At 39.7% G+C, this 18,181-nt stretch overlaps 1 protein-coding gene across 2 annotated transcripts in view; it reads left to right on the top strand.

Moving 5' to 3' along the window:
• The window catches only part of LOC136875028 (facilitated trehalose transporter Tret1-2 homolog), a 385,514-nt gene that overhangs the window by 348,234 nt on the left and 19,099 nt on the right, over window positions 1-18,181 (top strand). The gene's annotated exons all lie outside the window — the stretch shown is intronic.

An 18,181-nucleotide genomic window follows, 5' to 3' on the forward strand; every position in this document is an offset into this window, starting at 1 on the left:
ATTGTTACATCACTATGGTTATGAGAAGATATAACATAAGGTATGCCCTACAGCATTAAGATAAAGTAGAAAGATAATGTCATCATAGTATCTAAATCAAAATACATTGTCCGACTCATTGGGTGAATGGACAGCGTAGAGGCCTTCGCTTCAGAGGGCTCCGGGTTCGATTCCCGGCTGGGTCGGGGATTTTAATCGTGTTTGATTAATTCTTCTGGCTCGGGGACTGGGTGTTTGTGTTTGTTCCAACATTTTCCTCTTCATATTTAGACAACACGTTACACTACCAACCACCACAGAACATCCTTCCATATAAGGTTGACGTCAGGTCGTAAAACAGGGCTAAATCTACATGTGCGTCACAGTTCGCACCCGTGACCCCACAGATGTGGGAAGAGCGGTAGAAGAAGAAGAAGAAGATTCAAATAAAAATACACAGCACTGGGAGAGTTGGCCGTGCGGTTAGAAGCGCGCGGCTGTGAGCTTGCATCCGGGAGATAGTGGGCTCGAACCCCACTGTCGGCAGCCCTGAAGATGGTTTTCCGTGGTTTCCCACTTTCACACCAGGCAAATGCTGGAGCTGTACCTTAATTAAGGCTACGGCCGCTTCCTTCCCACTCCTAGCCCTTCCATATCCCATCGTCGCCATAAGACCTATCTGTGTCGGTGCGACGTAAAGCAAATAACAAAAAAATGCACAGTTCATCTTAAAACGAATCAATAAATAATGTTCCATTTGGGAGAAAGGGAAGAAAATAGTTTTTGATTGTCAGGTATATTTTTGGAAGTACATGGAACAGGGGAACTGCAATACGATTGAGTACACTTTAAAACATGTTATTGCATTCCAGAGCTGATACACATCACTCTGTTTGTTACGCTGATGTAAGCAAATTATGCGGCTCCATGTACAAAGAAGTGAGTACTTGTTGACGCGCATGTAGCAGCTGACAGGTGTATTGTGTGTTGCGCCTGTCGGAACTCAATGGACAAGTATTGATATAAACTCGGTGATGCTCGCCAACTTTGTGCAGCCATATGTCAACGGAATTAGTTACAACTTGTTCCAAGAGTGACAAAAGCCTTTCAAGGTATGAAACTTGCGAACTAAAGTTTGACGCTACTTACTCTGAAGAGCTAAACAACATCTTCAATGTTTGAACGAGGCAGTGATGGATCGTAACACGCTGGTTCCTAAAAATAAGGGTCATACAGAAATACTCAATGAAATGAACAACTTCCCTTTAATAATAATAATAATAATAATAATAATAATAATAATAATAATAATAACAATAATAATAATAATAATAATAATAATCATCACGAGTTTAATATTCCTTCAATTCACATGGGTTTTGAAGGGCTGAGCAATTTGGCTAAGTGGTACCTCTCATTTAATAGCAAGCTTCTATTCGAGAGGAACTGGGTTCGAACCTCACAGTCCGCTTCGCTGAAGATAGTTTTCCAAGGCTTCCCATTTTCACAGTAGGTAAATGTTAGGCTGAAGTACATTAACTAAATGAGACGGTGAACGCTTCACTCTCTATCGCTATGTCAGTGAAACCCTATGTGTTAATGCGACGTTAAACATCCGGCAAAATTAATGCTTTAATGGACATCGGTGTAACGGAATTTGGCACTGGAAATTGATTCCTTAGTTTGCCGGTAAACCTGCTGAAAGAGACTCCTATATTTAAACTCTTTTAAATATCAACTATCTCCTCCTTCTTAATATCACTTTAACATCGTATCATTACTACAGACGTTTGGCTGACGGTAGGACAAGAGAGCCCATCTTCAGTGCTTTCGATGGTGGATTCCGTATCCAGCATCTCCCCAGTGTAAGGGTACTGGTAGATAACTCGTTTGACGTAGTTAGTTCCCTCATTCTTATACCTGAAATCGCGCCCGGTAATCCTTAGCATGGAAGATGGGGGCCCCAATCAACTACATGATGAAGTCTGTAATCTATATATATAAAATAACTTGTCCTGACTGACTGACTGACTGACTGACTGATTCATCATCGCCGAGCCAAAACTACTGGACATAAAGAAGTGAAATTTTGGGGATATATTCATATTAAGATGTAGGGGCTCGCTAAGAGAGGATTTTTGGATATTCCGTCGCTAAGAGGTTAAAAAGGGGGGTGAAATTTAAAACGAGTGTATCTATATCTCAAAACTTTAAAAGTTGACAGATGTAAAAGTTGCTATTAAGAATCTTCTTTAAAAATAAGGAAACACGTATTTTTTTTGTTTTCAGAAAATCCCAATTGGAGGGGTGAAAAAGGGTAAAAAAAACTGGTTGAATGCCTTTAATCAGGATACTGGTACTTATATCTCAGAAACTGAAGATATTACAGACCTGAAAATTGGTACTTTTGATCTCTTTTAAAAATAAAGAAACACGTATTTTTTTTGTTTTCTGAAAATCCATTTAATGGGAGGGTGAAAAGGGGGGTGAATTTTTAAGATGAGTGCATCTATATCTCAAAACTTTTAAAGTTTAAAGATGTAAAAATTGGTATTTAGAATCTTTATTAAAAATAAAGAAACACGTATTCTTTTGTTTTCGGAAAATCCCATTAGGAGGAGTGAAAAAGGGTGGAAAAATGGTTGAATACCTTTCATGAGGATACTTATATCTCAGAAACTGAACATATTAAAGACCTGAAAATTGGTATTTGGGATCTCCTTTAAAAATAAAGAAACACGTATTTTTTGTTTTTGAAAATCCACTTAATGGGGGGGTGAAGAGGGGGTGAATTTTTAAAATGAGTGTATCTATATCTCAAAACTTTTAAAGCTTATAGGTGTAGAAATTGGTATTTAGAATCTCCTTTAAAAATAAAGAAACACGTATTTTTTGTTTTCGGAAAATCCCAATAGGAAGGGTGAAAAGGGTGAATAATGGGTTGAATGTCTTTAATGAGGCCACTTATATTTCAGAACCTGAAGATATAACAGACCTGAAAATTGGTGTTTGGGATCCCATTTAAAAGTAAAGAAACACGCATTTTTTGTTTATGGAAAATCCAATTAATGGGGGTGAAAAGGGGGTGAATTTTTAAAATGAGTGTTTTTATATCTCGAAACTTTAAAAGTTTATAGATGTAAAAATGGGAATTTAGAATCTCCTCAAAAAATAAAGAAACGCGTATTTTTTCTTTTTTGAAAAATCCCAATAGGAAGGGTGGAAAAGGGTGAAAAGGTGTTGAATGCCTTTAATGAGGCTACTTATATTTCAGAACCTGAAGATATTACAGACCTGAAAAATTGGTATTTGGGATCTACTTTAAAACTAAAGAAATAGGTATTTTTTCGTTTTTGGAAAATCCAAATAATGGGGCGTGAAAAGGAGGGTGAATTTTTAAAATGAGTGTGCCTACCACTTAAAAATTTAAAAGTTTACAGATGTAAAAACTGGTATTTAAAATCTCCTTTAAAAATAAAGGAACACGTACTTTTTGTTTTCTGTAAATGCCAATAGGAGGGGTGTAAAAGGGCGAATAATGGGTTGAATGCCTTTAATGGGGATACATACATTTCAGAAACTGAAGATATTACAGAACTGAAAATTTGTAATGGGATCTCCTTTAAAAATAAAGAAACACTCTTTTTTTTTGGAAAATCTAATTTATGGCGGTTAAACAGAAGTGACAAAGTGGGGTGAATTTTTTGAAAGACTATATATACAGAATATCTGAGAAACGTAAAATATTACAGACGTAAAATTGGGTGTTTGGAATCTCCTGTAAATGTAAAGGAACATAGGTGATTTGTTTTTGGAAACTCCACTTAAGGGGAACTAAAAAGGGGTGAAATTTCAAAATGAGAATTTCTACAGTATATCTCAAAAAAAACTTGACATGTTACAGAAGTGAAAAATGGTATCTTTTATCTCTATTAAAATTTAAAAACGTGTATTTTTAGTTTTCGGAAATACCACTTGGATGGAAGGTGGGGGGGACGGTAAAAGTGACTGAAATTGGTGTTGAATTCTTTTAATTAGTCTACTGATATCTCAAAAATGAAGATGTTACAGACGTGAAAATTGGTATTTGGATCTCCTTTAAAAACAAAAAAGACGCATTTTGGCGGGGGGGGGGGGGGGAACCACCTTTTGGGGCGGGAGTGAAAAGGAGTTGAATTCCTTTCATGAGGACACATAAATCAAAAGCCGAAGAAGTTAGAGTCATGATAATAGGTATTTAGAAGATCCTTTACTATTAAAGAAACACGTATTTTTTTGCCGGAAAATTCACTTGGGGGGGGGGGGAGTGTGAAAGGAAGTGAAAAAAGTTAATTATTTTTATGGGGATACTTATATCTCAAAACTGAAGGTAATAGACGTGAACATTGGTGTTTGGAATCTCCTTTAAACATAAAGAAACACGCCTTTTAATTTCTTTTTGGTGGGGAGGGGGGGTGTAAATAAACTTAACGGCGTTGGAGTGTAAAAGGTGGTGAGACCAATTGATTTTACTTTTATAATGTACCTATAAGGAGCCTCCATTGCTCAGGCGGCAGCGCGCTGGCCTCTCACAGCTGGGTTCCGTAGTTCAAATCCCGGTCACTCCATGTGACATTTGTGCTGGACAAAACGGAGGCGGGACAGGGTTTTCTTCGGATACTCCGATTTTCCCTGTCATCATTCATTCCACCAACACTGTCCAATATTTCATTTCAATTGCCATTCATCAATCATTGCCCCAGAGGAGTACTTCGGCAGCCGGCATAATTCCTATTGTCGCCGCTAGATGGGGCTTTATTCATTCCATTCCTGACCCTGTCGAATGACTGAAAACGGGCTATAGATTTTCAATGTACTTATTCTGATCATAAACCGATCATTTTTAATCTTTCCTGGGGTTCGTTTTCAACAGTCATATTTTCCTTCGGAGAACGTTCTTAGATTACAGTAGATTCTCCTGGCATATAAATAAAAATTTAAACACATTTGAAATAAACGATAGGAATGAGATTGACCGTCAAATTGTTTACCTCTATAATAAGGTCAATAATGTTCGGAAGTATGTCATTCGTATCGCCAGAAATCCCGCACACTTGCCTACGCGCGACAATGGTGCTGGTCACATTGTCAAAAATGACAATGGCAACAGATGTAATTTACCGCCAAGTAGCCGTCTTGCATCTTGCTGTGGGGTCCATAATAATAATAATAATAATAATAATAATAATAATAATAATAATAATAATAAATAAATAAATAAATGTTCTGGACCGTCGTCAAATGTGCGGACCGCGCTGGAAACGGGTCCTGGACGGGTAAAGACTAAGAATGCAGTTCGGCCGCGGGTTCAGTACCGCCAAGGCACCCAATACGACACCACGCCGGATCTCCTGAAGGATCTGATCCATATTAAAAATGCTTATAGGAAAAGATGGCAAAGATTTAGGGACCCAACTGACCGGCTGAAATATCTGGACCTAGCCCGGGAAGTACGAAATCGATTGCTGGAAAAAAGATTGAAAAATGGGAGGAACGTTGGCGTAATCTGTCAGAAAACGAGTCAGATCGCGAATTTTGGCGGAATTTCGCAGAGAACGAGTCAGGTCGCGAATTTCCGCGGATTTTATATCTAAAATAATAGGCATTCAATTATAAATTTCAGTATAATACCGTAGCGAAGCACGGGTATCTTGCTAGTTACTTTATATGAGGTTCACCTCTGAGGTTCAACAGATAAAAGTTTGACCTCCCTAAATTAGAAATCTGATCCGCATCGGAGGTATTTAAGAGCAAGGGAGAATTTACTTGCGGGTATTTATTTGCGTACTGGAGATATCCTTTGGGTAAAAAATAAAATGTCGTATGGCTTTTAGTGCCGGGATATCCCAGGACGGGTTCGGCTCGCCAGGTGCAGGTCTTTCTATTTGACTCCCATAGGCGACCTGCTCGTCGTGATGATGAAATGATGATGAATCCTTTGGGTAAAATATTGTCCCCGTTCCGAGGTGGTACTGTTCGTTTCAGGCACACCCCGAATGGAGGCGAGCTGGATGTACCTTTCTAACCCCATTACTGCCATTCTTAAATCATTGTCAGTACCAGAAATCGAATCCAGGCCTCCGAGATTGGGAGGTAATTGCGCTGATCGTTATGCTACGAAGTCGAACACCCTATGGGCAGTATTTACAGTATGCTACAAAACAAATAGTGTTGATAGCCTATAACAAAAACTGCTCTGAACATGCAAGGCGAAAACGGCAACACGTATCTGACTGCATCGGTACAGCATGTGTTCAAAATGTGCACCCTCACATCTCAAGCATTGTTCGTAACTGTCCTGTAGATTGTCGTGGATGCTGATAAACACAGCTTGCTCCAAAGACATAAAAATGATCTTCTCCCGTGATTCTTAGGTGAGTCATCTAAATGGGAAACGGATTTTCAGCATTCCCTCCAAAAATCTCCTCGCCAGGTCAGGTGTTATAAATGCTCTATACCAGTGGTATTCAAACTTTCTGGTTGGAGTACCCCCAAAATACAGCGTTTTCACCTTCGTACCCCCGAAGTACAAGTATATTGTTGTGATACCACAAATAACAAACTATTGTGGCTGGATGCCAACTATAATCATCTTTATCATCATAATCTTCCACACCTTATCCGCTTGCTCAGGGTCCCTGCATGCATTGAGATATGAAAGAGTTGTGGCCGGGAACTTAAGGTCATATGTCCTTTCGGACTCCATGAGATTTTCAACTGAAAATCCAACACCAGGATGGTCGTCAGGATGACAGGTAAGCAGCTAAGCCGCTACACCACCTTGTTTCCCAATAATAACAATAATGTATTGTATATCGTCGCTGAACAAAAGAATCCTCGCAACTCCCCCGAGGTAGAGTTTGCAGAAAAAGCCCAAAACTGAGTAGTGGGCAATGACCGGAGTCCTGTTCCTGGCATTCGTTGCTTATCGTTGGCCCAATTATTCGACCTTTGGAGTCTTCCGTTCCCTTCTAAGGCAACGCAACACAAGGGAGATAGAGAAAAGTGGTTTTCTCGTGAGTGGAATTACGAGGTTTTCGTGGTCTAACAACGACACACACACACACACACACACACACACACACACACACACACACACACACACACACGAGTATTATTAATGCAACAATTACTATTGTTGACATGATACTGTATTAGTTTTGGGGCGTATGCCGTGGCAAGAAAATAAGGTGAAATTCTTTACGTTTCGCAGAGAACTGTGCTCTGCATCATCAGAAGGAAATCTCGACTGTCCACGAGAAAGGCTTCTTAAACAATGACTTTTTAAAATTTAGACGTTATAATAGAAGTGGAAATGGTACGTTCATTCGTACCAGATGGCTCCCCGGACGTGGCGCAGCGCTAGCGCTAGCCATCTGGTGACGAATGAACGTACCATTTTTACTTCTATCATAACATCTAAATTTCAAAAAGTCATTGTTTAAGAAGCCTTTCTCGTGGACAGTCGAGATTTCCTTCTGATGATACAGAGCACAGTTCTCTGCGAAACGTAAAGAATTTCACCTTATTTTCTTGACACGGCATAAGCCCCAAAACTAATACAGTATCATGTCTATAAGTACGGGCCGTGAAAGCATCAATGGCAATTAGTATTGTTCTACATACAGTGGTACTGAAGAAAAGTCAATGGGAGCTACAAAAAGACACATATTTTAAATTGAATATTTTGGAAAGGGGACTGTGTAGTGGTAGATAAAAACACTAAATGAAAACAAGATTTTATTAAAAATGGGCAGGCTCAACTCATTTCTAAACCGCTCACTGGAAACAGAATCTATAACTAATTTGCGTACCCCCTGCGACTGCGATGACCCCGCGTACCTCTAGTGGTACGTATACCACACTTTGAATACCACTGCTCTATACAACAGTGAAAACTTTAGCGGAATCCGTTCCCTGTTTCTCGAGTTAAGCCCACACAAACAACAGCCAGACACCTACCAGGTACGATGCTTAATAATATGCTTAGATAGAGGAGATCAGTACTACAAACCTAGTAGCACTTTTAGTCTGTAGTTTTCTTCTATTCACCGTGTTTGGGCAACCAAAGATTCAGGTACAGATAAAGTGTCCGTTCCTGCCAAAACACTACCATGATTATAATATATTAATTTTAAATAAATGACGAGCCCAAAATGAGAACAGTTCTTGGCCAATACAGACTTAAAAGGGGGGCTGTGTCTATCGTGTCAATTACTTGAATAGTAGAAACGATTTTTACACTTCATATGACATTCCTATTGCTCCTCAAGAATATTTACGTGGCTTCTCGTGCGTTCACACACTGCCCTGTGTCGGGATGAGGCGTAGTTAGAACCTCTCGGAGACTAATTTGCCACACCACACACAGTGGGAAGAGTAGTTACACTTATCTCATCCGTCAATTAGCGCCCCAAATTGGGAGCCTACACTTCAGGATCTTGACAACCTTGTCTTGACACTGCGTTCCACGAACATTTTAGTGACGATAGTTAAATTATTGCGATGTAGGAAACACATCTACATTCCTTAACATGTCCAGCTTCTGACCTGTTGGTCAGTCGTTCTAGGAAGAGAAGAAACATAAAATGGACCGTTTGTAGACAACACATCTCTCACCCACTCGCTTACACATACTGATGATATCGTAATAATTTAAGGGAAATTTCTTCAGAGTCCATGGTTACTGGATTATATGAGTCCCACTAAATATCGTCTTACTGAGATATTTATATTTGCTACCTGACGTAGATATTTATATAAATATATATGATCGATAGATTATGAATTTCGATTTTGGATTCTGTATTCTTTATGAGAATGTGTTGTAATGGACTGGTGCTGCCTTGTCGAGGCGTTAAAGGCGTGCTCGGTTCACCTGGAAAAGCATGAGTTCCATTCCCCGTCAGAAAGTCGAACAATTTAGAGACGAGATGTCCAGTTTTGCAGTAGTACATGGCCCTGAGGTTCACTCAGTAAGCACCAAAAATGAGTACCAGGTTAATTCCTGAGAGCAAAGGTGGCCGAGCTTAGAGCTCAACACACTGTCCCACCTAGTGTCGATGTTACGACCAATGGGGAACTTTTGGTGCCCGGCTTTCGAGCCATGGATACCCAGCAAACTAACAATATGAAAGGTTACCTTATAGTTTCTCTGTTCTTGAAGTTTTACATCTACTATTATGATCACAGCTACAGGACCCATAGTTTTGCGTGAAATTCGAATCCAAGACACGTTAATTTCAAAGTGGGTTAGGAAAAGAAGCTTGAACCGACGAATTAGGTAACATTCCAGTGTTCAGCTACACCAATTATACAATGTATTTTAGGACTGCATTGGTATTGCAACGTCTAATAGTGAAACATTTTTACAAATAGTTGGGTAAGATCTCGTTCTTGTATGAGGCAAGGTATTAATATACTAAATTTCACGTTTTATTTTGTTTTTAATTTATCGAATTTGGGGGAGGGGCGTGATTAACTCAGTGGGTTACTTGCTGATTTCCGACCCAGAAGGCTGAAGTTCGAATACCGGTCGATTCTGGGTTGAGATTTTCGTCTCAAAAATCACTTGACGTCAAGAAGGGAAACAACCGTTCAAAACCAAAATGAGCCTAGGTGGCTCCCGCGATCCTAGAAATAGCTGAGATAAGTTGATGTAAGAATTTAATTTTACGGTTTTTGGTATCTATTTCATTTATTCCATCACTATGGATTCTGGAGTGAATGGAGCTTCATCCATTGATGGCGAATGTTATTGTGAACGTCAAATGTAGGACGAAGAAAATTAGTATTACTGGAGGGACTCATTGACATTTTAGTAATAAGTCATTTGTAATGCCCGTCGGAGGAGTAATTAATTGCATATATCTCATTAGAAATCAAAATGAATGGCGACCATCAATAATCGATCTTCTGACCTGTTTTGATCCTGTGGGGCTGTCTCATATTTCATTAACTACAAAGGCTTGTATTTATCCGACGATCTGGTGGGATAGCACCAGGTTACGAAATTCTGTGATGAAAGGGGAGTAGCCAAAAAATAAGAAGGTAAATCGGTAGGTCAAAACTGGTCTTTAGCTGCAGCTTCATCTTAAATTGGCGTTTATTTCTTATATTATTTAACCCTCTGACTTACGATCATTTCACTTGAAGTAGCTGCTGGAATTAAGAATATTTATTTGTGTGTTACTTTCTAATTTAGCAGCCAATAGTATCCAAGTTACATTTTAGATTTCCGTACTACCTTCTATTGTTATAAAATATTTTTGACCGAGTGAGTTGGCCCTGCGGTTAGGAGTGCGCAGCTGTGAGCTTGCATCCCGGAGATAGTGGGTTCGAGCCCCACTGTCAGCAGCCCTGAAGATGATTTTCCGTGGTTTCCCATTTTTACACCAGGCAAATGCCGGGGCTGACCTTACTGAATGCCACGGCCGCTTCCTTCCCACTTTTAAGACTTTCGTATTCCACCGTTGCCATAAGACCCATCTGTGTCGGTGCGACGTAAAACAAATTGTAAAAATTAAAGGAATATTTGTCCACTGACGATCCTAGAAGAGGAGAAGTCATGTTCGAATTCCGGAAGCGACACCATTTTTGACTCTCACTTTATGTAGGTATAGAATCTTCATAATTGCTTAAAGCGTTATCAGAATCTTTTTTCTATAAAACGCTATCTTCCCTAATATGCAAAAGAATTCCTACATATATTCTTTATCGCGATGAGGTGTCTACAATAATAATAATAATAATAATAATAATAATAATAATAATAATAATAATAATAATAATAATAAAATTTTAAGGATCAATGATCCGGAAAAACAAACTTTTTTTTTTTTTGCTAGTTGCTTTACGTCGTACCGACACAGATAGGTCTTATGGCGACTATGGGACAGGGAAGGGCTAGGAGTGGGAAGGAAGCGGCCGTGGCCTTAATTAAGGTACAGCCCCAGCATTTTCCTGGTGTGCAAAGGGAAAACCACGGAAAACCATTTTCAGGGCTGCCGACAGTGGGGTTCGACCCTACTATCTCCCGAATACTGGATACTGGCCGCACTTAAGCGACTGCAGCTATCGAGCTCGGTAAAAGAACAAATTATGAAAAGGATGTTGAGTGTTATAAGAGCAACATACACACTGAGGAAATCGCCTTCGGATAATAGTACTGTCCATTAATACACTAGCGTTATCTGTGAATGAATATTAAGTAACAGAATTATAACTCAATGATACCAACAGACATACTAATGCATATGCTCTAAGTACACGTTAACGGTTGTATAGCTCGTTGTAAGGAAACGGGTTAATGTTAGATGCGGAATTTTAAGCCACTCGATACCTGCTATTCCGTAAACCGAAAACAAAGCACCTCGGAGTAAAAGAGGACAATATTGTTTCGTGAATATTCGGCTGCTAGTATGAATAGTGAGCGTCTCGGTCTTCGTTTCAGAGGGTCCTGGTTTGAGGATTTCGCCTAGTCTGGTTAATTCGTCTGGCTCGGGGAGTGGGTGTTTGTGTTTCTCTAAATTCACGCTTCTTCATATAAATATGACACACCGCATCACCAGCCGCGTACGGAGCGAGTTAGCCGAGTGGTTAGGGACGCACAGCTGTGAGGTTGTATTCGGGAGGTACTGGATTCGAATCCCACCATTAGCAGCCCTGAAGGTGGTTTTCGATGGTTTCTCATTTTCACACTGGGACTGTACCTTAATTAAGGCATCGGCCGCTACTTTCCTAATGCTACTCCTTTCCCGTTCGTCCTTTGCAGACAACCTCCCCTGTGTTAGTGCGACGCTAAACCGTTAAACACGTAACAACAAATAAAAAAAATACCAGCCACCAAAGAAATACGCAATAGCAAATACATCCTTTCTCACAGGGTAGTTTAAAGATATGATAAACGTTTAACAATAAGATGTTAATATTTTCACTTATTCATAACATCCGAATTAACACGGAGAAGCAGATGACAATAACTACCCACGATAATCAACCAATATTGCTCAATACATATTACTCCTCAAACTTTAAATGTGCTTCCCACATTGATTAATTTTCTCCAGTTGAAATTTCTCCGTAGCTTAATTTCTAGTTTTGTCACAGTAGACTGATCTTGTACGTCATTTCAAATCTGCAATCACAACACAAAGACGATAGATGAATTATGAGCTTATAAAGCTGAAAGCTTGCTCGTTGTGCAGTGCGTTCGCTGTGGGAATGGGTCACTTGCTAGCACTATGGAACACTCTCGAAATATTTCTAAATTCCCTTTCCTCGCAAATGGGTGGGAGTTGTGCCTTGAAATCTGAACCAGTGGAAGGTCTCACTATGGCCTGTACATGTACTGAAAATTGATCAGATCGGTGAAACTTTACGGCAATGTGCTTCTCAATTTTATTTCAATCTAGGAATAAGAAAAATAGTGGTTCAAGTTTCACGTTGGATAATACTAAAAATATGTCCTTATTTTTTGATGATGATGATGCTTGTTGTTTAAAGGGGCCTAACATCTACGTCATTGCCCCTATTGGTACGAAATGAGACGAAATGTAATAACAATTTAAAAGTCAAAAATCATTCAATGACCAGAATTCAAAACGTGTTGACGAGTAATGAATCGATGGATATGAATTTAAAACAATCAGTAGATCCGATCCCCAATGCCCCACATTCCCAGAAACTAACATGGTAGCTGTGATCATTCTATCACAATAACAAAACAGAACAATCTTCAGAGAGAAAGTGGAACGATGCGGCCAATAAAGTAATTATTATTTTTATAATTATTATTTATTATTAGAGCCTCCGTGGCTCAGGTGGCAGCGCGCCGGCCTCTCACCGCTGGACAACGTTGTTCAAATCCCGGTCACTCCATGTGTGATTTGTGCTTGACAAAGTGGAGGCGAGACAGGTTTTTCTCCGGGTAATCCGGTTTTCCCTGTCATCTTTCATTGCAGCAACACTCTCCAGTATCATTTCAGTTCATCTGTCAGTCATTGACCATTGCCCCAGAGGAGTGCGACAGGAGGGCTTCATTCATCCCATCCCTGACCCGGTCATTGACTGGAAAATAGGTTGTAGGTTTTCATTATATTATTATTATTATTATTATTATTATTATTATTATTATTATTATTATTATTATTATTATTATTTAAAACCGAAAGGTAAGCAAGCTGAAATTATACGTGACTGTTGATTATAGACCTCGTGCGCATGGATGTTGCTGCGCTCTGGCGGCAAGTTGCTCGAATAGTTCATGTGACTTGCTCTCGTCAGTGAAGTGAAGCAACGCGATTATCAGGCTGCGTTTGTGGAGATACGAAATCAAATTCGAGATGGAAGAAAGTTCTACAAAGAGTAGAACAAATTGGTCTGTGGTTGGATGTAACTATTCCTATACAAATTGTCCTCCTGGAACGAAATTCTTCGTATTCCCAAACAATAAGCACACATTTGGTACCTAACTCTTTTAGACAAAATTGTTCGTCTCGTAGGTGTCTTAGTGAACTTCAGTCCTCCGATCAATAAAACAGACGACTAGTATATTTTAGGTAAAGGCCTAAACTTAAACATGATTATATAATTATTGAATTGCACATGATTACATCGATTTAGTTCACTATTTTTTTTTTTTTTACTTCTAACTCAAGTAGAAATTATATTATGTTTGAAATGTCTGAATAGTGGTAAAATCTATGCTTGAGTATGGTAACAATGTAACACTATGCATAACGCTTGAAAATTAGTGGAAGTTAATGTTCGAAATAAAACCTCCGTGCCGTGAGAATAATATTTGAAAGGAATTCTTCTTTTCTGGAGACACCCACTTTCACACTTTTCTTTGGAGAATATACAAAAAGTCACGGGAGTTGAGGTTCAAAATATACAATGATGCCTGTACCTGGGTGTAATATACGTGAGTTTCCTTTAACTTGATATCGCCATCAATGTCAATATACAAATTTGGAACATTACACATGTTCTCATCAATCACGGGCTTTTCCCAACACGAGTAAGGGAACTTAATCTCCAAAAGAGAGGATCAGTCCTGACCTAGCACTATCCCATCCAGGCTACTAGGGTTGCTCTTCGTTTATTAACAAACCCAGCTGTGACACGCAACATTGGGACGATAAACAGAACTCCTGAAGTGCCTTCTGCTCATTATCTCTGCCATATCTCACTGCAGGACTGTTTATGTCCTCAGAAAGAAGAAGCTGAGTTGCCAGTTTATTAAAATCTCCACTCTGCAGTGTCATGATCTTGTGAACACTCTGGCTGGCAGATATGTGTAATTTTCTTTGATCGAACCACGCAGGATTTTTAGACTGAGCCCTAGTCGCAGTAGCATACGTCTACGATTTTGTGACTTTTACGTTGTCATAATAAAAATTCAGGACGTCACTTTGCAACGTGCATTCATAATAATAGTTTGGCACTATTGATATCTTGCCACTTGACAAGTAATTTATTCCATAGCATCTAAACAGTTTATTAACGTTTTGAAGGTCCAATTGCTGTAGACACTGAAGTAAAAGTCTTGTTTCGCTCTGTTCTACAGCATCATCCACGGTAGCTTCAACAGTCGAATTGGAGATAATTAAGGATTCACCTTCACACTCGGCCTTCAAAATTCTTGTAAAAGCAGTCTATAAATTTAATTTTATAATATAGTTCAGTTTTGCTGAATGTTTCAAATCCCTCACTTTCCAGTAGGCTACAAACTAGCCGCTTACTTAATCTGTCCTTGAACATTTCTCCTAAATATTCTGCTGCAACATTTTTCGGTTTTTCCCATTGTTGCAGAAAGGAAATCTTCGAAGAATCTTTCTGTATTAATATAAATGCAAGGCTTGCAATCGATCTGTTAAATGTTAAAACAAGACTAGCATTAATTAATGAAAAAAATAATTTACAACGGCAATGGACACGGAAAATGTGTACTGTATATTAAAGTTATGTTTGAAATTAATAGTCTGTATATACATATGACTTATGGTGCAAAAAGAAAGGAAACTATTACTGTAAGTTTAACTGCATAAGGCGTTTGATTAATGCTCGTTTCTTCTCCCAATCGTTCTTTCACCTGGAATATGTGATTACTGAAATATGACTTATCCCAACGAATATTCTGAAAGTCCACACAAATCTCTATGGACGACGACAGTTCAGCTTTAAATGGCTTCCTTCACTGTCACACTTGATTCTCCCGCACAAGCCACTACACACAATCGTCACATGAATGTTCTGAGCGAGTTGCCGCTAGGAGCGCCAGCAGGTAAAATTTCGCCATTCGCACGAGGTCTATAGCCATAGGATCTCTACTTTTATACGCACTCCAGAACACAGGAACATTAGTCTTCGTTCCAAAAATACCACGTGCATTGGGCGAAATGCGGCTGTCTGGGTCTGACAGTGTTATTACTTTATCACGATTATGATTCCAACTGGGAATAAAAAAAAATAATGCAATGATAACAAAATTCTCAACGGCTGGTTTGGATCCTGGTTCTCTCGGATACATTTAGATGCAAGCGTCAATAAGACCGTTGTAATTCTGCAATTATACACCGAGAGTTGCGTGCATAAAGAGGAAAGAATAAGTGAAAGTTATGCAACGTAGGAAACTTGAGCCTCGCACTAAATTATATAACATTCGGATATTTTTAAATTTGTTCCCCGCGGCTTGTTTAGGCTGCTTTTGCAACCATGACGAAACATATACGGGTTCTACTCTGTCCAGGATATGCAGTTGTCACGAGGAATGTTACTGAAGCTCTTTGGTATTTCCCCGGTGTTTAAGTATGTGGGAACAACTTGGTGACTGTAATACTGTATATCTCTGAGACTTAAGGTCGCCAGGTTTGTCTTCTCCATGAGGAGGATTTCACTAAACAAAAGTAACTTTGACATTCGAATGCTTCAAGTCTCTTCGGTTAATTTAGTAGCCCCATTGGTTCATCACAGGTAGTGTCGGTTTTCGGATTCCACACCCGACCGAGGTAGTCGAAATCTTGAGGTAAGGTAAGGGTGTATTTTGTCCGAAGGCAGGTCCGAAACTGCGCAGAGGTGTGCCTGAGCCGGAGTTTACGTACGGTAGGGTGGCTAGTTCCTTTCTGCTCCTCCATTCCCTTACCCCCACCAACAGCGCGTGCCAACCCATCCACTTCTTGACCACACCTAATGTTGCTTAACTTCGGAGATCTCACGGGATCCGGTGTGCCAATACGGCTACGGCCGTAGACGAATTCTTGAAGGGTAGTAGAAAGCTCTATTCCCAGGAGGGCGGTGGAGAGAGCGTGGTTACTTCAAGGGCTTAAGGGCTTAGTTGCTGGCTTGCCGCTTGGAAGACTGAAGTTCAAATTCCAGTCGATCCTGGCTTGAGATTTTCATCTAAAAAATCCGTGGCGTTTGAAGGTGCATCTGGTAAGACCAAACCGAAACAAGCCTGGGTGGCTCCAGTGATAAGTTGTTTAAGTTTTTTCTTTTTTTACAATTGGCTTTACGTCGCACCGATACAAATTGTTCTAATGGCAACGATGGGATAGGAAAGGGCTTGGAGTTGGAAGGAAGCAGCCGTAACCTTTATTAAGGCACAGCCTGGTGTGAATATAGGAAACCACAGAAAACCATCTTCAAGGCTGCCAACAGTGGGGATCGAACCCACTATCTCACGACTGCAAGCTCACAGATCCACGGCCCTAACCGCACGGCCAAATCGTTCGGTGAAGAAAGTAAATAAACAGGAACAAAATAGAGTTCCGCACTCCATGCCGTGTGACATCGGCATGAAAAGGATTTGTGGTGACACGTTTGGTGTGTAGGCCTACTTTATCAAATTAATTAAAATTCAGGCAGAAATTGCCCAAAAGAATTCCAAATCCCCTGTCATCTGGTAAGGTAAAATATCAAAATTGACTTGCAAGCAGCCTAAATGACATCACAGTAAAATTCCAACATTATTATTATTATTATCATTATTATTATTATTATCTTAAGACTCAAAGGACTGGGTGCAAGTCACTCTCCGTTCTTCTTCCCCAATTAATGGGCTGATCCGGGTGATTAAAATTGAGATGCTTTAATAGCAAGATCAACAACTGTACGACATAACGTAATGTGCGAGAATGTGTACCATCGGTGTGAGCATTTCGTCACTATTTACTCCAGAAACACAACGGGATAGATTCTTATTTCAAAACCTTACGTACTTATCACAATTCCGAACTCAATTATAGGGCTGACAAGATTTACATCAACGACAACACCACTAAAATAAATTTCAATATTAGACAGTTAGCTTGTTATCAATGTAGGCGCAGTTTAATTCCCGGCAAATGCACGTTGAGATTGCAATGCAAAGTGAAATCCTTGTTGTTTGGATTACACGTAAAAGGGAGTGTCCATGTTAAAGATCACGATATAAATAGTCATATAAAACTACAAGCTACTTTTACAAGCCTGTAAGCGTAAATATCGTTGTCAAAAGCCATTAAACAATAAATTATTCTTCACTAGCGGAACTCGAAAATTGATGCGAAGAGGGAAGAAATCAGGGAGATGTGTGGAGTTGTTGATTTTCACGGAGCGATACTGATAGTCATCACTGTTTCCTTACGCCGGATGAATGAGGTAATAACGTTATTAGGAGTAATCTTGTTATAGCACTGTTCCGTTAGTGGATTAAAATTACAAGACTGTAGACGTGAGATTCAAAACAAATAATCCGATAGAGGTATAAATAAATACAGCTAAGGTACACAGTACTCTCACAACGCTTCTGTGATGGTGAATTGGGTTCCTTGAACTTATTAAGCACACATTATACCACATAAGACTGTCTTATTTCTTTTATAATAATGGCTTTTTGAGGGGTGGTAATCCACTGTGTTGTCTTCTTCTTGCTATTTGTTTAACGTCGCACTAACACATCGAAAGTTTTCAGCGACGGAAGGGTGGGAGATTGGGAAGGTAGCGGCCGTGGCCTTCATTAAGGTACAGCCCCAGCATTTGCCTGGTGCGAAAATGGGAAACCACGGAAAACCATCTTCAGGGCTGCCGACAGTGGGTTTCGAACCCACTATCTCCCAAATGCAAGCTCACAGCTGCGCGACCCTAACCGCACGGCCACTTCTCGGTAAGCAACTGTGTTGTA

Source organism: Anabrus simplex, chromosome 1 (assembly GCF_040414725.1).
Source record: "Anabrus simplex isolate iqAnaSimp1 chromosome 1, ASM4041472v1, whole genome shotgun sequence".
Classification (NCBI taxonomy): Eukaryota; Metazoa; Arthropoda; class Insecta; order Orthoptera; family Tettigoniidae; genus Anabrus; species Anabrus simplex.